Source organism: Lagopus leucura, unplaced genomic scaffold (assembly GCF_019238085.1).
Source record: "Lagopus leucura isolate 7727_CA_CO unplaced genomic scaffold, USGS_WTPT01 Super-Scaffold_73, whole genome shotgun sequence".
Classification (NCBI taxonomy): Eukaryota; Metazoa; Chordata; class Aves; order Galliformes; family Phasianidae; genus Lagopus; species Lagopus leucura.
Window position 1 is genome coordinate 68,846,080 of NW_024962252.1, and position 23,983 is coordinate 68,870,062.

Consider the following 23,983-nt stretch of genomic DNA (forward strand, 5'->3'; position numbering starts at 1 on the left):
AAGAAGATGTATATTAAAATGTTGAGTAAGACTGGAAATACAATGTGGTGTAGTATAAACAGAATGCACTCGCCGGGCGGCAAGCGGAGACGCCTTTTTATTCCTGGCGTGATGACCCAGCACTGCTGGCTGCCGCCGGCGCTGAGCGGAAGGGTTGGCCAGCCGACCCAATGGCATGCTCTCCTCCTGCCCACAGTCCTGTCTCACTCTGATTTTGCACAAAAATAAACCAAAAAATACCCTCCAACTCTTCGTCTCTCTTGATTACTTTTTTTTTTTTTTTTTTTTTTTTTTTTGGTGCATGTGTATAATTAACAATTGCTTAAATATCAGTGTCCACAGGAGAAGTCTCGGCAAAAAAAAATACCCAGGAATAATCTCGCCTGTGCAATGAATGCACCCTTCGGGGTAAGACAAAGAGGTAATTCAAAGGAATGGGTGATTGAGATGGTGTGCGTTGCGTGAGCGCGATTCTTCGCAACTAAATTGCATTTAGGATTACAGCATCGGATCGCCAGTTGTTATTTAACACACTGGCAAAATGATCGTTTTGCTCTTTTCATCTCCGAAAGGAATATAAAGGAATGAAAGGAGAAAGTTTACTGGGGTTGTCAGAGGAGGAACGGGGGGCTGGGGGATGCTGTGGGGCAGATAATTATCCCCTGCAGCACACCATCAGAAGGTTACGCCATTTGCGGTGCAGAGGGAGGCGACGTGGCACAATTAGGCTCTTCAGATATTATTTTCTATATGTCCCAAGCTCTTAGATTTGCACAGTAGCTGTTCTCCCTATCTGTGAGTACAAAACGCTATTTTAACATCTGTTCTTTTAAGGCTATTTGCTCTGGGAAGGCAGTGTGTTTTGCCATAAATTTAGGTCATTAATTTGTATCTGCTCTTTGTTTATTTAAGAAACAGGACAAAAGGGCAGCTGCTGAACCATTTGGCTGTGCCGAGGGGTAGTGGGCTCGACGTGCTGGAGCTCTGCGCACGACCAGCTTGAGTTTGCACCCGCAGCTACAGGACACAACTTTATGGAGAGACTCTGCCAAGCTGCACGGCGCCGCCCCGAGAATCGCCAGAGCATGGCCTGTGGTGAAACACGAGCCCAGGGATCTGCACAGGAACGCCGCCGGCACTGGCACTGCTGTTGGGCTTGAGGCAGCTTTTTAAAAGAGGTTTGCAAAGTGATGATATTTTACTGCCTTGACTCGAGGTGCTGCTGTTGGCTACCAAAGGTAATGCACTACGAGCAAAAATGACCGGTATAATTAGACATTTATAAACAGAAGCACACTAATACCTCGTAAATTGTTTGTTAACCACATTTAATGCTCTTAAATTGGCCATTAAGTGCAGAATAATTTCTGGGATATTATTGATATTATGAAGCATTAAAGAGGTTTTATTTATTCTCATAAGCCTAATGGACTCAAACAAATTGATTGTGTTCAAAAAGGTCATTTTTTGCTTGTTGATTCTGTGACATCTTCTAATCAGTTTAATCAGATCAAAGAGAAAAATTGCGTAAGTATTTTGAAGCATGCTCTGTTTCCAGCTTCCCACTAGAAACAAATGCACGCACTTCACAAAGCCCTGCTTTACCAGCTAGGCATGAATAGCCCAAGCACACAGTTCAAGTCAGATGCTAAAAAAGAAGCACCCGTGTGCATAACTCGCTTGCTACACATCTCCTGCAGGCTGGCTGGCATGCAGCACTGATTTTCAGTGGGCACAGCATCTCACCCCTCCTCCAGAGAAGATATGTGTCAAGTAAGGTACAATTCAATAGGAGGAATATTACTGAAATGTGTTACCCAGTAAGTAATTCAGGTCTGGTCGGGCTTCTTGTGGAGATGACAGTTGGTCTCATTGCAGCAGCATTAGACCCAATTTGCAGAACTGGTTTCCAAGCCTAGGCTCAGTATATTCTACACTGACACTGATCTTTAGAAAAAAGAAATTAATGACAGTACTTCTGACGGTGCAAAATATGTCTCATTGCCATTTGTGTTTGGCAAAGAATTTCTCTGATCTTCACTGGGTCTTTAGATGCAGTAAATCTTCAAGGGCTTTGGGTGCCCAGACACTCATAGCAGCTCCCAAGGGCAGATTTTTAAACCAATTTAGGCTTTTGCTTCCTTAATCAGTGGGAAGGAGCACCTAAATGTCTTTATAAATCTGTCTCTGAATCATGCACAGCTGAGGAGCATACTATTTAGCAAAATCCCAGAGAAACTATTACAAGGGGGTTGAAATCAAAAGTGTCTTAGGGAAGCAGTTGGAGTTAATCCAGCAGTTTGCAACAGATCCACCATTTCAGATAATGAGTCCAAGGAACACTTCTTAGTTTGCTCATATTAAATCCTTGGTCTTAGAGTGGTCCAATTGGCAACCTCTGGTTTGGGAGAGTTGCTGTCTGATGAGTGCCTCAGGGTGAGGGCCATGGCATGCTGCTGCCTGCCCCAGTCATGTGGGTTCGTTCCCTGTGCCAGGCTCCTCAGCTCACCCCTGGGCAGATCAATTACACAAAAATGTATGGATCTAATATAAAAATGCTGATGGGCTAATGCTGGCTCTGCAGCCCTGAGGGTTTGGAGGGCTTCTTGTTACACCCTCCAGGACAGACATTCTCTGTGGTACGACTCATTTTTATCTGTCCAGATACTCTGATAAAGCAGAGTAAGAGGCAAAATACATCAGAGACAGAAGGGTAAATGAACAGCCCAGGAATTCAACCTAAATTCATCAAACTTTTGTGAAATCAGGGCCCTCGGGAATACACAAGCATTCTGGTAGTGATATGGACAATCACCACCATGTGCTTTAAATTTAATTTTCACAATGAATAATTATTTCCACGTTTCAAGTAAGGCAGCTATTCCGCCTTTGTAACTCAGAGGCTAAAGCCTGCGATTCTCTTACCGAATAACACTCCTACTGAATTGTGGATAAGGTTGGGTTTGGGAAGCAAATTAAATATGGCACGATTGAGAAGCAGGTCTTCAATCAGAGCTGGAAAAATGAACAGTGCATGCCATATGATGCTGTGCTTATTTTTTGAAAGAATGGACTTCTCTGTTTGAAGCATGTCAAAACTTCATTGTAGCTCTCTGGGCTTACTTCAGGTAGAGGGGAAAGTAGCAGCTGCACTGGGAAGACGAAATGCCCAAAACAGAAAGACTAATATTTCATTCAAATGCAACAGGTGGTTTGTTGGAGGTGGCAGAAGAAGTTCTTGTGTGAGCTGGGAACTCATTTTCTGTTTATTACAGTCCAGAAAGCAATGTGCTTTGCACATGTAACCCCTCTGCACTTTTAAGTTCCCCATCTGTAAAATAAGAGCAGCAAAATGGAATACTTGACTTTCTAAAATGCTTTGGTGTCTCCAGCACTGCGTGTGCATGGAAATACATGAACAAATGTGCACATGAGATTTTTTAATGAATGAGAATACGCATCACAAAGTTATATTACTTGAAAAAAAAATACAATTGCATTTGTATTCCAATTTGAGTTTTACTCATGCTATCTTCATACAAGTATTCCTTTCTACATATATCCCACCATCTTTTCTATGCCGTTTTAATGGACTGAAATGTCTGAGTAGACTATTTATTACAATCCAAAGTCACTGTCTCTTCGGTTACAAAACTTGAAACTGCCTAGTTGGAAAATGCTGGAGGGAAGAATGATTATAGAATAGCAATAAAGAGTGATTCCACTGAATTCTGTGTAATTCTGCTTCAAAATCACTGTTACAGAAGAGAGATGCTTGCTGAAAGTATCCTGCCCTTTTCCCTTTCTGCTAACGTTCTGCACATTCTTCCACGAGCATCAGGAGATTATTCTGTAGGAACTATTTCATGTTTTCTTACTATTTTAAATGGAATTAATTGCATTTGACGAGAGGACCCCACTCTATTTGCATACCCAGCTCTCTCTGAAACAAGAGTGAATTTGGCTAGCTTTTTTGGGAACAGGTCATGCTCCTACATAATTATATTTTTTTCTTCAAATCAGTATATTTTTCATCAACGACACTTCACAACAGGGAAGAACGGGTGTCAGGTTTCAATCTCATATGTTCTGTAATTTTACATTCTGTGGCAATGCCCACGGTGCTGGAATAATTTGAAACAGAACTACAATCTTTCCAAGTTTTGTAGAATAAATGTTTAGAATTGGTAAGAGTTTTGAAATGCAAATGTCAAAATTCTCTCGAACAGTATGTGATTAATTCTTGAAGTACTAACAATGCTTGCCTGTACATGGAATTAGTGGTGGGGATGGAGATAAGATACCAGCGGGCAAAAGAAATGCAGGTGCACTTTCGAATGGTGAACCTGCAAAGCTCTTTAGTTAAAAACAGTGAATGAACCCCTGGAAAAAAGGGTTGCCAAGACTTCAACGGGGTGACTCCTGATAACAGTAGCCCACAGAAATCAGCCTGGTACATGTCTGCCAAGGAAAGCCCAGGGACTGCCTTACCGGTCATGGCCACAAAAATCCAGGCTTCAACCAGGGACCTCGCACAGGCAAGGTCAACAGCTCAGAAAAAGCTTTTGTCTCACCCCATTACGGAGAAAGTCAGTGATGGGTGGTTTGCTGCTTACGGTCTTGTTCTGCATTAGGAGTACAGAGGCCCCAACCTCCTCCCCCGCCTACACAGCTTGATACCTCTTGCACTGCCTGCAGTGGCTGGGTTTCACTCCCCTGCACCACTTAGTGCTGAAACTCTGGGAGAAGAAGTCCTATGGCCCTAAGTGTCTTGCAAATGGCCAGAGAAGCAAGATTGGGGCTGAAGACATGGAGGCTGCACACAACCAAAAGAGGAGAGATGGCATGTGAAGAGCAACAAGACCTCCTGGCCATGGAGCCTTGGAAGAGATCCCCTGCTGCCTATGTTCTGCACCAGATGCAACCACAGGTAAGCCCATGCCCAGGAATTTCAGAGTTGGAAGTCTGAGAAGCAACCCAAACTGGTATCAAGGATCACAAGAGGCTTTAGTTTCTTTTTTAACTGGACTGCTGCCATCAGTCCTTGCAGGGTACAAGGACTCGCGGAAGTGTCTTTTATGACTTCACTTCATTTAACTTTCCTTCATTCTCCTTCAACTGCAACACCAGAAAGTCTCTCCCAGTGTTGTTAATGTATTCCCATTACGCTTCTGTTAGCAACAACCACTACAATGAGTACCATATTATATCCTCCTTAATAGAGTGTTTGGCCTCCAGAGGCCATTTGCTAGCAGCATCTCAGAAGCCATTTGTTAGCAGTGTTCTCTGGAGATGCTGCTGGGGCCAGCAGCACCCATCTGGATATTAGAAGGAAAGTGTGGGAAGCACCCCAGTTTTGCTGCTGTGCCAAATATCTTTTCCGTTCCTGTCCCCTCTCCTACTTCTCATCTTAGAGATCTCACTTAAAACTGAGATGGCTTGAGTCTGAGCATTTGTGCCTAGCCCTCCCATTTGGTTTTGTCAGTTTGCAGAAACAGAGGACAGATCGCAAAAATCGCCTACGGATTTCCTCCAAGTGTAGTGGGATTTGGATTTCCAAATTCGTTTTAATCCTAATTCTATTTTAGCTCAACAGTTTCTCCATTTAATACTTACTACAACTGTAAAAAAAAAAAAAAAAAAAAAAGGTTGCGTGGCAGATAGAAACACCCTTTTATGCTTTCTTCTACAATCATTAAATAAAAATATTTGGTAATATTAAGGTGGGCAGTAAGTTGGTGTTAGGTCTGGCTGAGGTGAACCCAATTAGTGGGACTGTTTGCTGGGAGCACCAGCTCCGGAGACTGGGGCTGGATTCCCTTCTTGGTAATGGACCTGCTGTATCACACGCTGCTTAGCTCTGCCTAAAGGGCTCCACTTTAAGATGAAGCCAGTTAATGCAACCTTTCAAACACAGAGATCATCTTCTGTAAATATAACATTTGTCATCTAAAGGCTTCAAAAAACCTTTTTACTTCTAGTAAAGAGTGTTCAGTGTAAGTCTCAAAAGAACTACATTAAAGCTAAGTTGGTACTATTATCTACAAACACTAGCTTAAATGAATAATCTTGTAAGCTGCGTGCAGTTTACTTTATTGAAATCCACTGCAAATGTGCTCCAATCCTTGATATCTATACACGAAAGATCACAAATTGTTTTTTTCATGTTTAAGTTTGAAAATGCAAATTCTACATTTTTAAGTCCTTCAATTTGTTCCATGGGGATTTTTCTACTCTTTTGATATTTACAGTGGCTTTTCAGGAGTAGAGGATCTGTCTCTCTGACGGTAAAGAGAAAATGGTTCGTGTGACATGAAGCTTTGTTAAATGCATAAAAAAGCTGCCTGAATTAATTACTCTATTTTGCTTACACGAAAAGCAAAACCAGTGATCTCAACTATTTCTTTAAAGCACAAAGAGGAAAAAGATGGTTCAAGTGTAATATTGCTGTAATTCTTTATCTGCCTAACTGTGGCTTAATACAACAGGATTCATCCAAAACATGGAGGTGTCCTAACTACAACTACCAACATTACTTCAATGAAGACATTTTCAGGAGTGCAGTCTATTTTTGACAATGACATAAGTGCAGGATAATTTAAATTAATATAGAAGATCCTTTGGGGGCCTATATTTTTTAATTGCCATTACACAATGAATAGTTGATACCTACATTTGGCATATAATGAGGATTAAAATGATATTCCCCAAACGGAGTTTTAATAACAATGTAAACTACCGAGAACTTCATTACAGCAGCTGAGGGATTAGAAACGAGATTTGAAGGTGACCAAAGGGAAAATCAGAAACATCAAGCACTTCTTCTAATCGAAATTGCCTTATTTAAAATAAGACACACAGAACTGATGCACCTCAGTCGAAGTGCTAAATCTTCGACATCCCCACATGGAAACTCAGCAGCCACAGCCCCTCTCCCAGAGGACAGCTTTGTCAGAGCGTGGCTCTGGAGCAGTGCTAAGCCCCATGGGGGTGCCTTGCCTTGCTGGACCTTCAGATGTCATCCTCTACAGCTTTTGCTATGCTTCGTGATACCTATGGCACTGGTGGCTCAGCTGCCCAGACCCACATCCACATAGATCTGCAGATCTCCAAAGAAGGAGAATCCACAGCCTCTCTTCCAGCATCAGGTAAAAATGAAAAGGAAAACCCATTTGCTTCCAAAGCCAAAGCCTTCCCAGAGACATGCTCAGGACCTGGCCCTTCATCAGAAGCTGCTGATGGGATCCCTGTGCAACAGGATGAGGCAGTGAGGCCATTTCCATCAGTGAGTCCCTCCCTGCAGCAGACCAGTCCCCCTCTGGGCATCTCAAGTAATGACCAGTCCTGCAGTATATGTAATCATTCCCAGACCCAAATGCAGCCAAGGTGTCTCACAGGCTTCTCTCTTCGCCTCTCACAAAGGCTTTGAGGAGGCTCACATCCCTTGAACACATTTCCTACCACATAAATATGTCCAAGTACACGCCTGTCTCTTCATGAGCAGCTGCAGCAGTTTGGGAAGATGCGTCACTTCACTAAGAAGCTATATATATATGTATCCATACATTGATATGTATGGTATGTATTTTAGTGTATTTATGCTCTGTATGTATACATATATATATTTGTACATAGGTATGTGTATGTGTATTTGTCCGTATGCATTCAGTTGTGTTCTGGGAAGTGCATTCAGCTCTGATTGCAATGTTTCAGGTCTAGAAATGAATGATGTACCTGCAAAGTGCAGAGTAGTGCCTCCTCTCTGCTCTGATTGCTTTTGTTTTCACTCCTTTATTAATCATCTCCTGCTGATATGTGGGAGGAGATTCTGATGATGAATATGTGTTAAATAATTTGCAAGCATTCATTTTTGTCCTGGTTTTCCAACGTGTTAAACTGGCATAAATATTGGCAGAATTTCCTTTAATCCTCCAAGGGATCCCTGCTTGCTCTCAGTCCTGAGCCCTAATCTCTGTAACATGTTGCTGGGTCAGTTACCCCAAGATGAAGGGCATGCATCCTTGCCTAATGCATTTTCTTTCTCTTTCCCCTTTGCCAACAGGGGCTGAGGCAGGAGAACTGCCCCCCTCCCTCTTCTCTCATCAGACAAATCCAGCTCCCACCCTGCACAGAGGGGAGAATGCATTGAGTAGCTAGATTTTTTTGGACATGAAGTAGTGTCTTTGTGGGTCCCTAATTCACCCTTCCAAGTCTCATAATTGCCAACAGAGGTCTTTTTTCCTTCTCATAATGTACAAAATGATCTGCCCTTTTATGATTGCCTTGAGAATATCCCACAAAGCTGACGGTGAGGGAGCAGATGCCTCATTCAATTCCAAATAGAAGGAAATCTGTTGTCTCAAATAATCCCTAAATTCAGACACTTTCAGCCAGCTATTATCAAGAGACCACATTTTAAGAGCAGATGTGTTATTAAGGCTGAGAAATGTTATGAGTACTTCATGATCTGACAAATGAATTCAGGCTATCCAGCATTCCAGCATTTGATCTTTTAATAATTCAAAAACCGAAATGAAAACTGCTGGGGGTAGGGGAGGCTTTTCCACCAGAACCTGACCTGGCGTTTTAGGTCTTGCTTGGATTTGTTGGGAATACTGGTAGAGGAGCTCTGGGGCACATGCAGCTAATGTTTTTGTTTCTTGTGATAGCGTTAGACCTCTGCCTCATGAGTCATTCCCCAATTTTGCCACGCACCTGGCTAAAGGATAGGTTTGTATGGATACCACAGCATTAGGCAGCAATCAGAGAGGCAAGCCTGGCTTTGATCTCCAGCTCACAGTGTGTGCTGCCTGTCACAGAGCTCTTCTGCCCCATGCATGTCCCAGGCAGGGGGCTGGGCTGTGCCCAAAGGCTGCAATCGGGCAATGGTTTGTCTGGCCAGTGCGAGAGCTCGTCCATGGTTCTTTGGGCAGCACATATACTGATTGTTGTGGCTGATCTGAAGTGGGGATCTAAAGAAACTGCTCATTTCCTTCCCTCCCGTGGGATATCTTCTGCAAGAAATGAGCACAAGAATCTCCCTCACCAGAGCCAGAGATCACTGTGTGGTTGGCACCACATCTCCGCAAAGCTCCCAGAGCAATTTCTCATCCCAGGGCCCAGGCTGCATGCCTGTTCAGGTTCTTTTAATGGAAAATCTTTGGAGATAGGGGCAGATATATTGTAGCAAAGAGAAATTCAATTTAGGAACTGCATTACCAAGGACCAGATCTAGTGGGGGGAAGCTACAGGTAAAGCTACCATAGGTGTTTAAGTGATTCAGGTGCTCTGACTAAAACTGTCACGCACTTCTGGAATATCTGCTCTGTGTGTCTCCATGGAAAAACTTCCAGGTTCTCCTAAATACTCTCGACTATAACATCTGCATTTTTAGGGCTGGAGAAGAGCTGCAGGACCCAAAATGAGACAGGCTGCAAGAAGCATGAGGGACCTTTAGGAGCGTCTCACAGCACCCCCGTCTCTTTTAGGCTGGATGTGCCACTACCGGCAGCAAGAACACAGTGCAGTGGTCCAGGAACCAAAGCCAAGCGCTGCTCAGACATGCCATCTGTAAAAAATAATGATGTCCTCCTCCCCAGCATTCTGGGTTTTTTACTTCAATTTGGTCATTCTGAGCTTTTCTGATCATTAGAAAAAGCCAGGGCTCCTCAGCGGGTTTGTTTAAAAAGCATATTTAAATATCTTTTACTTCTGAGCTGAAAAAGAAGCAGCCTGCATAGAAACCTAGTTTTCCTCACTCCGATGTACCACATTTTAAATTCAGAAACAAAGAGATACACATGGGTAAGTGAAAGCACATCTTGTGGAGCTCATCTGAGAGCTGCTACATGTTTCAGACTAAAGCACAACCTGCCGACCACACCATCAGAGGAAGAAATGAGAAATTACGAGGGTCACTGGGCACTCCATGTGCCTCCAAGGGCTGCAGTTGTTTGGCGAGGCAGAGCCTGTTGCTAATAGCAGAAGGGCCATGCTCCTTGGTGGGCCCCAGATATCCCAGTCCTTGTGCTTTGAGGTAGCTCGGCCACCACAGAGGGGACAAGTTAGCAATCCCCCAAATCAAGCTATATCCCGACAGCCGGGGCTGGGGTGTTATCTTCATGTTTGTGATTCTTTTTCACAGAAAGATTGCAATGTGTGGGGTGTTTTTTTTTTTCTTTCTTTCTTTTTAAATGCACATTTAGTCTGAGCAGTAGTGCAGGAGATCTGAGGTGCTAATATATGATGTGAGGAAGGACTGAAGTCTCCTGGGGGGGGGGGTCTTTTTGGCAATGATGTGCCTTAGTGAGAGGCTTGAATGAGGAACGCTACGTGCACCGTAAATCACACACAGGACATGTACAAATGGAGGTGACAGCTTGGCAGGTGCTGGGGGAGCTTCTCCTCCTGGTGCCCACCACCCCATCCCAGCCCATCAGCAGTCACGCAGTGCTTCCCAGCCAGTTATCCTGTGGGTCAGAGCTGCCAGAGCACACAGGACTGCAGGGACAGCACTGGCACATCTCCAGCTCGCTTCTAAAGCAGGTGTGATTTGATGTCTGCTGGGTAGTGGGTAGAGGTTAGAAAAGCTGCACTTTTCCAGATTGGATTCCTTACTCCTTAGGACAAGCGGAGGTGCCAGGTTTCCCTCTGCAGACACAAGCATCGTGCCGTTGGCACCAGGAGCCCCACCAGGTTGCACTAGATACTGGGAACTCTAAATCAGTTACTAGAATAAATAGCAGTGCTAGTTAAATTAGTTATTTCTGGTCAGAAAATGAAGACAAATTAGCAAAAAGCAGATCAAATACTGAATAAATAAATAAATAAATAAATCTAAAGATAGATAGATAGATAAAGCCCTGACAGCAACATCTGAAATGAACACTTTTTTTTTTCAAGTCAAGATTTTGAAATGGAAAGATTTTAAAAAAGCAACAGGAGATGTTTTAAAAAAAGACCACCCCACACTAACTTCCCCCCTGTATTCTACCTCAGTGAAAGACTCCTCTGTGATTAAAGCTGGTTCCATGAGAAGCGTTGCGATAGATGTCCTGGCAGCATGCATACACTCCCTTTACAGCATGACAAGTCAAAATATTTCTAGTTGCTCCAGAGGCTTACAAACATTGGGCTGCTTGGTCATTATTTGTGTAAAAGGTAAAATCAGGACTGTGGTTTATTTGCAAGTTGGTATCTTTGACACTTTGAAAATAACATGTAAGTTATTTATAGAGTGGCACACAAAGCCCAGAGGTATTTGGATAGGCTGAGAAGAAGGCCTATAGAAAGGAAACCTCTGGTCAGTAGATTTAAGTTTGCCTTTCAGTATGATTAATACTCTCACAGAATTAAGAATCACAGCTGAGGTTGGCAGGGACCTCTGGAGGTCATCTGAACCAACCCCTGCTCAAGCAGGGACACCTGGAGCGTGCTGCGCAAAGCCACATCCAGGTTGCTTTTGAAGATCTACAAAGAGACTCCACATCCTCTCTGGGCAGCCTGCACCAGTGCTCAGTCACCTGTACAGCACAGAGGAGCTTGCTCATATTCAGAAGGAACTTTCCTAGTTCTGGCACTAGACATTATTGAGAAGACCCCAGCTCTGACTTCTTTGCACCCTCCCTTCAGGAATTTCTGTACACTGATGGAATCTTCCCTGAGCTTCCACTCCTTCAGGACTCTCAACCTGTCCTCGCAGGAGAGATGCTTCAGTCCCTTTGTCTTCTTAGTGGTTCATTACTGGATTTCGGTATCTCCGTATCTCTCACTATAGTCAAGGGTGGAAGAACCTTCCTGCACCTGCTGGCAGCACTCCTCCTAATGCAGCCCAGAATATTATTGCTCTTCTTTCCATCAGGGGTTGCTGGCCCATAGTCAGCTTGGTGTCTAGCAGCACTCCTAGAGGCTTTTCTGCAAAACTGCTTTCCAGCCAGTTGGCCCATATATGACACGCATGGTGTGTTGTAAAGTGCAACTGGAGGAGATAGTTTGCTGAAGATTAGAAGGGTTTTCTCAGCCATAATGTACAGAGGTACCTTGAGTCACAGCAACACCTGAAATGTTCTCAGCAGCAGGGACAAAGGGTTCATTTCGCTGTAGTGATATAGAGAACATACTGTCATCAGTGGTGGGCAGAATTAAGGTTCACAGAGCTCTCTCTGAATCTCTCAATTATATTTTGAAATATTTTGAGTTTTTTTTTTCTTAGCTTAGAATTTCCAAACTGAATATGAAAAGAACTCGGCACGCAGAAGACTTTTTTTTCTTTACAGATCATATCTTCGTTTTACAGCTCAAGTGTGTTACTTAAGAATTTGATATAAAATTTTTTAGGAATTCCTTCCTGTACATTTTCTTCATAAATATCCTGGGTACATTTTGCTTGTGAAGTGAGACCATTATTACTGTAAGAAAGAAAAAAAAATAAGGAAAAAAATGCGTTCTGTGCAAAGCTTATGTGCTCTGCAGGAGTTTATCTGCAGCAGTTATGATCACAGAAAGAGTTCTGGGTGATAAATACATCCTAACCTGCAGTGCCATATCTTTATCACTGCTGTAATGCAATGCAGTTCTAATGCTGCATTGTCAAAGTGTCTGGCTTTGCCCACAGGCAATATTTCTTCATCTGTGAGCTCCAACTTATACAGACTCTGTGGTCACTGGCTTTTAAAAGTAATAAAATTTGGGTACTGTAGGGTATACTTCAGGTACACGCTTAGCTGAAGGTTCAGATTTAAGGGGCACTACAGTACCTTACAAAAGCAGTCAGAATGGTGGTGGCAAGAAAGCCAGTATCAGTAAGATTTCTAACTTGGAGGACAAGAAAAAATATAAGACGTTTGGACAAAAAAATCCTACTTTTTAAATTTCCTCTCTTGGGAAGGGGGCTCTTCTTGACATTACTTTTCAAAAGAAAGCTGAACACCTTCTCCCCTAGCAAAAGAGTAAATCTATAAAGCCATGATTGTTCAGGTCACTCATTCTAGGCTGGAAGATTCCAGAGGAATATAAATTGCTTTTTTACCAGCAATCTAAGTACGTCATTATCTACAGAGAATTTGCCTTCTCCCCATAATAATATCCCAGCTCTCAAAATACACTCATCCTTTAAAAACAATCACTTGCAAATTTGAATATAACCAAATTCTGTAGGGAAACACTTTAGCTCAGCTTGTTTTCCAGCGCTGCTCCCCTCCCTCCTTCCCCAGTTTGCTGTTGGTGCCATGAGGATTGGTGTAAGATGAGGCCAGCCAGCAGGACCTTCCTGCACCATACTGCAGCCTCCTCACTGTGATCAGCTTAGGTAGCAGGTTTGCACCTCTTCTGCCTGAAAAGAAGTTGCCTTCGCAACCTTCTATGCAGCAAGACCTGTCTACATCAAATCAAGCTACAATTCCAAGCCACATTCTGCTTCCCATGTTTGCATAAAACTCCCACTGACATGAATAAGACTTCTGTGTATATCATGCTGTGTAATAAATAGCATTCAAAACAGAACCTATGCAAAGCTTTCTCACTGTTTTGGGCTACCAATTTATCCTCGTATTTACAGAATATTGATGTAAGCAGATGCCCAAACCTCCTGTCATTTTTAAAATATGCAGAGATGATTGGTACAGTGGCTACTGACTGCAGAAACACTGAAGACTTTCTGATCTCCCTTGCCCCACCCCCAGGCTGCCACCAAAGATGCCCTCACTGGACACAGCTCCAGGCTCATCCCTGCACTCTGCACGTTGCATGCAGCTGAGCATGCCCTCTAAGCTACCTTGTCATGCGAGGGGAACATCAGAAAGATGCCCAGCTCCCCACCCACCAGATTGCATCTGGAGGGGTTTTGTATGGCTGGATCTACCTATCAGGGTGAATGGATCCTTTTTGGTTCCTTGGGCTGTGAACCAAGATTCCAGCAGATGCTCCCGCAGGAGTAAGAGAGGCAGCCATACAGTCCCCTCTGCCACAGTGTGGATACCCCTGGCTTCCTTCCCACAAGTGCCAGAGGAAAGGCTTTTGTCTGCTCTCTCCCATCTAAGGTGTTCTTTCAAAGTTTCCATTTCTTAATAAGGCAATTGACAAATAGCATCAACACAGCATAAATCAGATGCTAAATATTTATGTGCCATATAAATCTCAAGAAGTGCTGTCATCTTTTGTCTACCCATTTCAGAGCCTCAACCTGCTTCTTGCTTATACTGAGGCGACTAGGGGGGGAAACAAGTAACTGAGCTAGTTAGGGTGTAATTTGCCCCAGTGAAAGCCAAACATATACATAATGAGCAGTATGCCAGGCACACAAGATTTACATATGGAGATTGTCACCAGAAAGCATTGCACTGCAAATGTCAGGGTGGCTCTACTAGGCATAGCATCATGAATTTTTGCAGTGCCACTCTCTGATTAAAGCCTTCCCCAGCCAATTTAGGCCCAAGATGCAAACTCACTGTGACACGGTTCACTCCTTCCAGTGGCCTGCACAGCCCCCAGCAGGCTGCAGGCACCTCTGGGAGCAGCTTGTCCCTTGCAGGTGCCAGTCCCCATCCTGCCAGGAAGCCAAGAGCAGGGCAGTGCCACTCTTCCCAGCTCTGACCCACCACCATCGCAGGAAAACTTAGACATGCAGTCCAGCCTGGCAGCGAGTGTCAGCTCATTGACTGGTCCTCCAACACTTGACTTCCTCTAAGCCAGCAAAACAGCTCTGTGCCAGCAGTGTGAGTGTGTGTGCGTGTATGCTTGGGTGCATGCAGATGAGCTGTCCAAAAGCACCCTGTCTTTACCGAGTGTGCTTTGGAGGTGTGCCACTCCACAAATATCGGAAAAGCCCTGTGGATCTATTTTATTTTATTTTTGAGCATTGCTAGAATATGACGACATGGTTTCCGCCCTTTTCAATTTTCCACAGATGATTTCTCTGTTATTTAGTGTTGATTCTAAAGCCACTTAATGGGATTTCCACAGAACTTGGCCATTTCAACAAGGAAAACAAGCAATTTTACTGCCCTAAAGGAGCCAGAGGAGATGACTCTCAAAAAGATACCTGGATGTTCACATTGCATTTTGGAAGAAAAATCACTGAGACAACAGTATGAAAAAAAATGAAGCTAGTAAATGAGAAATTAAAACTGAAAGCCGCTCTGAAGTCAAAGAAGTTCTACAATACAACATCTGCAACAGCATGCAAAGCAATAACAGGCCATACCATGGAAGGAAGGGTAGAGCCACACAGTCATAATGCTGTGCTTGGTGACACTTATTTTAAGAGCCGGGTGCTTTTAATTACTGGTCCCTGAGTGACGACAGGCACTCAGGTGTCTGCATCAAACTTTTTCATTTTCAAAATTTTTCAATTTTGGCTGTCTTGGATATGGCAGTTAATTCAGCAGCCAAGGAGACTCTCCTGTGCATTTCCATGAAAATAAGTCACTGTTTCTATGTTTATCCAGAATGGGATGAAAAATATTTAGCAATTTTCTGCACCTCACTTATTGATTGTGCAGCTAAAAAATCTGACATTTGTGATGTGTGCTGTTTGAATGAAAAATAGCAATTTCTCAGTGCTATTTTTCATTTTGTAATTCTGATTTTTGAAAGTAGGGGCAAGGTCTCTATTTCCATCCCATATTTTAATGCCTTGACCTTACAAGACCTTTTAGGATGCTTGAAAATCCACCTGCTGTTAAAAAAGAGGGAAAGAGTAAAGCATACCGTAAACGAAAGAGGGAATTATAATGATTACAAATAATTTGGGTCTGCTGCTTCTTACAAAAACTGCCCACAGCATTGTAATACAAGACCGTGGTGTTGGCAGTTTACAGCTGTGTCAAACATTAATCATTTGAAGAGAAATTTTCTCTACTGTTCAGGTTGATTGGTTTTTTTTTATTTTTTTTTAATTTTTGATCCATCAGTTTGGGCATTTCCAAGAATGAGATTTGGGGAAAATATGTTATTTTTGGCAACTTTTACATGGCAACTTTTTCTTGGAACTACTGTAGCATTCCCATGCTTCAAAGCAAGGCTTGAAATCTGGCAAGGGATTGGCCTTGACTTCAGGAATGTGCCTCACACATCATTTTTCTAAAAATCCACCTAATTTGGCCAATATATGCTTTGGGGAAAAATATATCTCAGTTTATAGCTACTCAGTAGATACTCTCTTTGATACTAACAGAAAGCCCCCAAGGATACCACTTTCACAGAGCTTGCTCCTTCCCGTTATCTCCAAGAGATAATAGAGACAGTCCCTCATGAAACAACAGAGTGCACCTGGGGCCAGTGTTATGGGAGAGAAGCCAGACTTTCCTGCCATAGCTGATCTAGGCTGAGCTACAGCCAGAACTCAGAAGAGGGGCCATATTTGTAGCATGTAGGACCGTATCTGTGCAGTATCCTCAGGTTATGTTTAAACTGGTAGACTGCTAAACACATCCAATCTCTTAAAGGTCTGTATGCATCAGATTGCCACTCAGTCCCTTTCAGAGGCGTGAGCACAGGCTGGTTCTCTGATCCTGATGACCAAGAAACAGGGACTCTGGGTCACAAAACCTAGAGTACCTCTACTCAATCACGGTACCACCTTCTGGTAGTGGTATGACAAAGTGGAGGCTGCTTCAGATGCAGCGGTGACAAAAAGGGGAATGAGGTTGGGAAAAGCAAGGGACATTCCAAGTTGACACTGGAGTAATAGAGTGAGATCAACAAGGGATGGAATTATTTGGACAAGTAAAATGGGAGTGAGAGCTGGGGACAGGGAGCAAAGGAATATTGAAGTGAGCACAGAAGAAGAGCTGTGGGCAGGCAGTGCAATCATCTGCAGAGCTGGGGCAGGAAGAAGGCTCAGTCATGGGGAGGGAATAGTCTGATAGAGGTGGAGAACAGAGCTGGGGATGGAAGACAAATGTGGGGAACACCAGAACTGGACTTAAAAATCAGGAAGGTATAACCAGACCCATTGCCCAGGGTGAAAAAAGAAAGAAGGAGGGCAAACTGTCAGGGAGATAGTAGATCTAGTAAGGTGTAAATCTATTTCTGGACAAAATAATGAGGTTGAGGTTCTGCAAGGCAAGAAGAAATTCAAGAAAAACAAGAAGCCAGAAACAGGAAGCAGTTAGGCTGGAGTATAAGTCATTTAGAGGGCAAGAGACAGATCAGATCAAAGCACGAAGAGGAGGAATAACAAGAGCAACCATGGCCAGCAGAATATGTTTCTTAGTGACTTTTCTACCATGTCTGTAAACAGTAACTGTATTTTGGAGGTATTTCAATTTTGGATAAAGCTGTTCAAAGGAGAGCACTATAAATGACATTGCTGTGAAATAAAAACATGGTAGTGAAGATGAGAGAATTTCACCTGGGACCTCCTCGTGGTTTGTGAAGATCAAATAGACATTGGGCTGGAAGTTGTTGGCTCTTAGGAACATTTACCATGCCCTGACTGCTTTCGCTGTGCTGAAGACAGCATCCCCAGCAGTGTGTGTATTTGACACTTGAGAAGGGCTCATACCTAAGCTGATAAAAAACGTGAAGAAAACTGGAAATAAAAATTTACAAAGATACCAAGAAGAGTGTATAAGAACGATCGGGACACTACAGGATCAAAAGGTCAAACCTTCACAATTAAGAAAAAGGGCAGATTTGTCTGACAGCTCATTCTGTTTGTGAGGCAAAAAAGGATGCACCTTTTAGGAATAAAACCACATGATATATCACAAGAGAGGCAAATGGAAGGGCACGGAATGCCAAACAACAGGCATTAAAACTTATCAAGTGCAGAAGACTAACAAAGTAGGTTCAAAGAGCTGGGGAAACAGCAGACTCAGAAGGTCAGGAACGATTTATTTAATATAGTAGAAACAAAAGGAATTGGCATCAGCCTGTTATTGGTGGGGTGTATGCCAACATTGTTAATGATGCGGAAACGCTCAGTGCATATTTCCGTTCTACTTGGAAAGAAGTGGGGCAATGTAACAGTATCAAATGAAGATGTGGAAGTCCTTTCCAATCTACAAATAACTGAAGGGTATGTTAAATGAATCCTAGAGGGAAATATTTATAGATTAGTTGTTTTGGACAACTAGCACACAAGAGCTGTAAAAGTTTTACTGAGGGAATCTCTTTTCCACTATTATTTCTGGCAAATCTTTGTCCATCATCCAAGGAAATCCTGGAAGTCCCCCACATCAGGTTGGATGGGACTCTGAGAAACCTGATCTAGTGAAAGATGTCCCTGCCCAGTAGGGGTACAGTTGGGTGTACAGTAGGGGTGTTGGACAAGATGATTTTTAATGGCCCCTTCCCACACAAACTATGATAAAGCAAATAACTGAAAGTAGATTTTCCCCAGTGGATACTAAGGTAGTCCACTGTGTTTTCTGCAAGGGCATTCTGAGACACCAGAATCTTTTGTTCAGACGTCTTAAGCTCCACCATGCACCTGGGAGCCCATGCATGGAGCTCAGAAAGCCCAGGAGTCCTGTTTTGGTCACCCTGAAGAATCTGACCCTCCCCATCTCCGTGAGTAATTTACCATCATGATCAAAAATAATTCCACATGCTCATCTCTGAAAGGTTTTGTAAAAATTAAGCACACTAGCACAAAAGCAGTAAGTACGCTAGAACATCCTGCAGGAAAAGTTAATCGTGCTGTCTTCATGTTGGGGTCTGAACTGTGTTCAGTGAATAAGGCACAGGGTCTTGTGTTGAGCACAGACCCAATATAAATAGCTGCTCATTAAGTGAGCACCACCTGCTCCATGAGCTGGATGAGGCAGGGGTTCTGCGGGACAAACAGCACGGGATTATGCTTGTGTAATTAAAGACTGCCACAACGTGCAAACGCTCAGAGGGGCCAAACTGAAGCTCTGCAAGCCGGCTTAGCAGTGACTGTTTCTAGCTTCTCAGTCCTTGATTTTGCAACCTGTAGTAACAATCTTTCACTGTGCTTCGCATATATAATATTATTATGTCTTTGGTAACCGACCAAAGCAGGCCTGGCATTGTAGAGCTCAGTGGAATCTTATTTAATTGCCTTAGAGACATCACAGATATAGAGCAATACAAAGGTAGAAGAGGAGAAAGACAAAGGAAGTTTCCTCATGTTGCAGAGCACATCTAATGAGGAAGAGGAGACAAAAAAGAAGAAATGAAGAACATTATTGTTGACTGAAAATGCAAACAAAAACCATCTTTGTCTCCCTAAGATCCTAAACTTCAGTGAAGTTTGCCTTCTGATCCCAGTTCCAGCTCTGTGACTCAAGCTTCGCTCTCCAGATCTGCAATCTATCTTCCCATTTATCTCTAACTAGGACAATTTCTGAGTCCTCTATGAGTCATCGGTAGGTTTTATATAGAAACCAAAGAAGGTTCTTCCAGTCTCTCAGTAAGATATTCCGTGCTGCCAGGGAAGCACTTTTGGTTGTTCTGACAAGCAATTGTAACTGCTCTGAATTGCCAAAAATACTGTCTGAAGAGCAAAAGAATCGCTTGCCATCTAAACCCAAAAAGGTTTATGATACAATCTTCATATTGCCTGAGTGCGTTGATCTCACCTTGCAACAGCAGATATTATAGGCTTTGCAAACTGTCCAGATCCCAGTGGGTATAATTTTCAGGCTCGCTAATTCTCTGGGCTTGAGTGATGCTACTCAGGGGCTCTGAGCCAGCTGAGGGGAGGGGGTGGCGTGCTGTACACAGGAAGGGGTCTGAGTCAGGGCTCCCAAAAGCAAGGACCTCCTTCCTTCTGCTGGACACCGCTCCTCGCGAGCCTGCTCCCATCGCTGATGGCCACCTACCTGCAGTTAGGTCCTGTCCTTTCTCAGCTGAGACAGGAGGGACAGGTGGCCCATGCCGGAAGCAGTGGCTGTGGCACAGGAGAAGGGGGGAGATCCTGGTAGAGAGCCCAGAGCTGCAATGTGACAAACAGGAGGCCAGGTATTAACAGGTGGATGAGAAGACGGGCTGGCTGGCTGCACAGGGAAGGGGCTGTTTCAAAAGCAATGCAGCAAGGATCACAGGGAGAGCGTGCATGGCGGGGAGGGCATATTTTGAAGAGGAGGAAGGAGCTGTTTTGGAATTGGGTGCAAAGCCATTTGTTTGGAGGGATGCCAGGGTAACAGTAGGTGCCCAGAACAAACGCATACAGTCGTCCTCGCACCCTGCGCCTGCATGCTTGTCCTTCGCAGTACCTAAGTAGGTCAGCCCGTTTCTTCAACCTTTCCTCTTCCCTTTCACACTTGCTCTCTTTGTGGGAGGTGGTGGTGGCGGTAGCAGAGGGGCTACACCCGTTTTCACTGATTTCCAACACTGTCTACGTGTGAACAAGAGAAGCGGAGAGAAGCTAAAGCTGCTTTCTTATTAACAGCTGGTGACAGTCCCTTTGCACAGTGCATGTCGCATTTCTTAGTCGAGGTAGAAAGGAGCGAAAGAGGAAGGCAGTTATTTAAAGTTTAGCATTACAGATGAATTACAAGGATATTCTGAGGCTCACAGTCCCCCAGCGATTCCACGAGCCCTGAGGCTGGCCTCACCACACCTTTGCGAGTGACTATTTTAGGCAAGTGTGCTCATCGGGTCTGGGAGGACGACTGCTCCAAGTAATTCTGGGATGCAGGTTTTGCACCACAGGATGCCAGCGGGATCCAGTGAAGGTTATGGACCGTCTAGCCTGAACTCCATCTGTGCCCTGAAGTTTCCTCTTGGCTGGGCACTGCTGAAGGACCAGAAGCAGCCAGTAGGAAGCAGTAGGCACAGGGACTCATGGGGACTTTAAGCCATCTGAACGTGGCATGCAGTTTTTAAGACGTTTTTTTAAAACGCTGTGAACATATTGCACCCAATTATAATTGCGCTATGTGCTCCACGCCGTGCTATGAGTGCACAGCTCCTCGCTGCTACAGAGGGGCAAGTGTGACATACATACAACAAGTGTGCCGTTTTCTCCTGTGTATCCTTTCCCATCGTGTTCATCACGATAGGATTTGCATGCCTCCCAGTAGGGCACTGAGCTATGCGGCTAACATCTGCCACGTGCTGTTTTGTTCTGTCCTCCTCTCCCAAGGAAGGAGCTGAGTGTAGTGGAGCATCTTGTTTTAGTAGTGCATTTGGTTGGCTTTTGCTTTTCGTGCATGTGGAGCTGCATATTTATACGAGCAAAAGGGCACAGAAATGTGTCCTGCAGTTGGAAATGCCTTTATTTCAGTAAGAGGAATTATGGCTAATTAAGTCAAATTAAAAAGGGAAGAGAGAGTTGATTTTCTTTATTCTCAGCATACTCCATTTGACAAATGGGTCTTAACCACAGATGACAGTATTAAGCTTCAGCCTCTCAGACAAGGAAATCTTGGCTTCTATTCCCTCTGCCCATTTATCTATGATAAATTTAAAGACACATGTTCCCCCTTCTTGGACAAACATTCTTCAGCTCTTTTTTTAAAAAAAAATCAACAGTAAAATACATCTGGAATCGCTTTATATTTGTCCTTTTTCTCCTTCTTTGAATGAGTAGCCCTCCACAAAGCCCTCTGCAATGCCTCACAAAGCCCTTGGTGGACCTCATCAAAGAGTAACAAAGGCTCTGTTTCATGACAGTTTGGATCTGCACCCGATTTAGTGCCACGGGCACTTCTGAAGCCTGGAAGCCTGGCCTACTTGTACTTCTATTGCTAGGGCTTTATTTTAAATATTTTCACCTTCATGAAGGTGAAACAATCCTTAATAAAGCAAATAATTAGTATTATTAAAACAACAATTCTGGTATTCCACAAGGAACTGAAACACAGACCAACTTTTCAAGACTAAAGAGAAAAACTGTGTTTTATACTAAAACAGAAACGTCATTTCTTGAGCCTAGAATCAATGTCCTATGCATTGGATGCGTGTTTTTTTTCAGCTTTTACAGTTTGATATTCTTTTACTTAAAAGTTGGCTTGTCTTACTATCAGTATGATAACAAAGACATGTCCACATGTTGCTGCTAATAGCAAGTCTATCCATACTTTTTCTATGTACATTTTGGGATCACCTTATTGCAGAGGGTCAGAGTGAGCCTTTCTTTGCTTTAAGCTTAGCAAAACACTTGGTTTCCTATGGTCTCTGCAGACGCCTGTTACAGCCTATCAGTTACAGTCTATCATCCTTTACTTACTGCTTTGGTATTAAGACAAGAAACAAACACAGATTCACAAAAACATTACAGGAAGCAAATAGTACTTTTAATGTTGGATAAGAGCCAGCCTGAAAAAATAAAGCCTGAAACTTCCCTGACCTCCAGCACAACATTCAGAAGCTGGTCAGGATCCAGCTTGCAGAGACTTGGGCTGCATGCGGAGCACATTTGGTAATGCCCTTTCCACATTTCTGAGATATTTGTTGGCATAATCTGTGTCATGTTTCCAAGGTCCAACGTAAAATGTGGCATTTCTGCATGTTCAACACTCCTTACAAGTCTCAATCCCCAGATTCTGTAACAATTTCAGACTCTCGCTGACTGTTCTCTTAATGTTAAGGTGATTTTAGTGAGGGAAAAATACAAGACTAACAAAAATACACTGAAGCATCAGGATAGGAATGATACGCAGTCTATTGTACAGTTCAGAGGTATTTTCTATGTTTCTTCAGGAGTATATCAGGAAGGAAAAAAAGAACACCGCGAAAGCATTCACCACAGACAGAGCCATTTGTGCACGGGGGCCTTCAGGTAGGCTGGGTGCAGCACCAAGAAACTTTTCTCCTTCCCAAGAGATTCCCAGGCACCCACCACCACCCTGCCATGGCTGCAACCTGCCCTCCAAGGGCAAGAAGTAACCCCATGTTTCTGGAGAACTGGCAAACTCTCCCCGTCGCAACCACACTTGTTTGTCTTAAATACAAGTTTTTTCCTTGGGCTGCCACAGATTTTCCACCTTGGTGGCCAACCAACGGCTGGCCAGGGAGGTTCATTAGCGCCCATGACAAACACTGTCTTCCAGTGCCGGCAGGGCCTTGCTCACAGGGGAGGCAGCACCACGCAAAATGCCAAAAAACCCCAGTTGTTTTCCTTGGTTGCCAGGGTAGGAATTAACGTTGTCCCTGGCGGAGCACAAGGACTCCCTGTGATATGAGTAGGGACAATGGGAAAGTATGTTTTTGTGACCCGCTGCAGGAAATCCTGTGCGTCTTGCAGGGGAACACAGCACTTTCCTGCGCTGTCTGTGGCTGAGCCCTGGCTCCAGAGGCCCATAGCAGCCAGGCTCATAGCGACCCATGCCAAACCCTGCTAAATTTTAACAGTCTGTTTTTATCCAGCGAGCTGCCCTGGGCACAGTGGCAATGTTATGCAGCTCTCAGACGGGCCTCGAGGGCAGAGGGGTGACAGAAGCAATCAAAAACAAAGCTGAGCTTCTCAGCCAGTACCTGCAATCCGTTCTATTGATGGCTCTGGGCTGCAGCACTCAGAAACCCCGCCAATACAACTGGGACAGACACATAGAAACTGTCTTGAGTTTGGGGTTGTTTTTTTTTTGAGCGATGTGGTTAATACAGTAACTCAGACAAGACTGTGTTGCACGACTGATTTTGAATAAAAAGCATGAGCTACGTATCCCTGCCTCGCGCCCCAGTGGAAATCACACTGATAATTTAAACACAGCTGTCCTGCTGTGCATTTGTGTCTGTGGCCCTCAAGGATGGTGACATGCTGCAATAGCTGTGGCTGTCTCAGAACAGAAATAATAAGAGAAACATCTGTCTCCCTGTTTCTGCTCCCCTAGTTCCAGTAAGCAGCACTTCTGGGTCCTGCTCTTAACGTGGGATGCGCTCGCAGAGAAACAGGGATACCCAGCTCTTCTTCATCATTTCCCCTGGTTGACACTAAATGGACCACCTACAAGGGGCACTACTGCTGCTGTGGATGAGCCCATTTAAAAAAATAAGAAGAAACAATTCAGAAAGTGACGCATTACTTCTGCCTGCGGACAGAGGGAACAGCTGAAACGTGGGAGTCCAGACT

At 43.9% G+C, this 23,983-nt stretch overlaps 1 long non-coding RNA gene across 1 annotated transcript; it reads left to right on the forward strand.

Moving 5' to 3' along the window:
- Window positions 1–968: 968 nt before the first annotated feature.
- Window positions 969–23,983, forward strand: LOC122193545. Its single transcript, XR_006182933.1, has 3 exons — window positions 969–1,178; window positions 4,635–4,930; window positions 23,745–23,983. It is a non-coding gene; the product is annotated as an uncharacterized LOC122193545 (long non-coding RNA).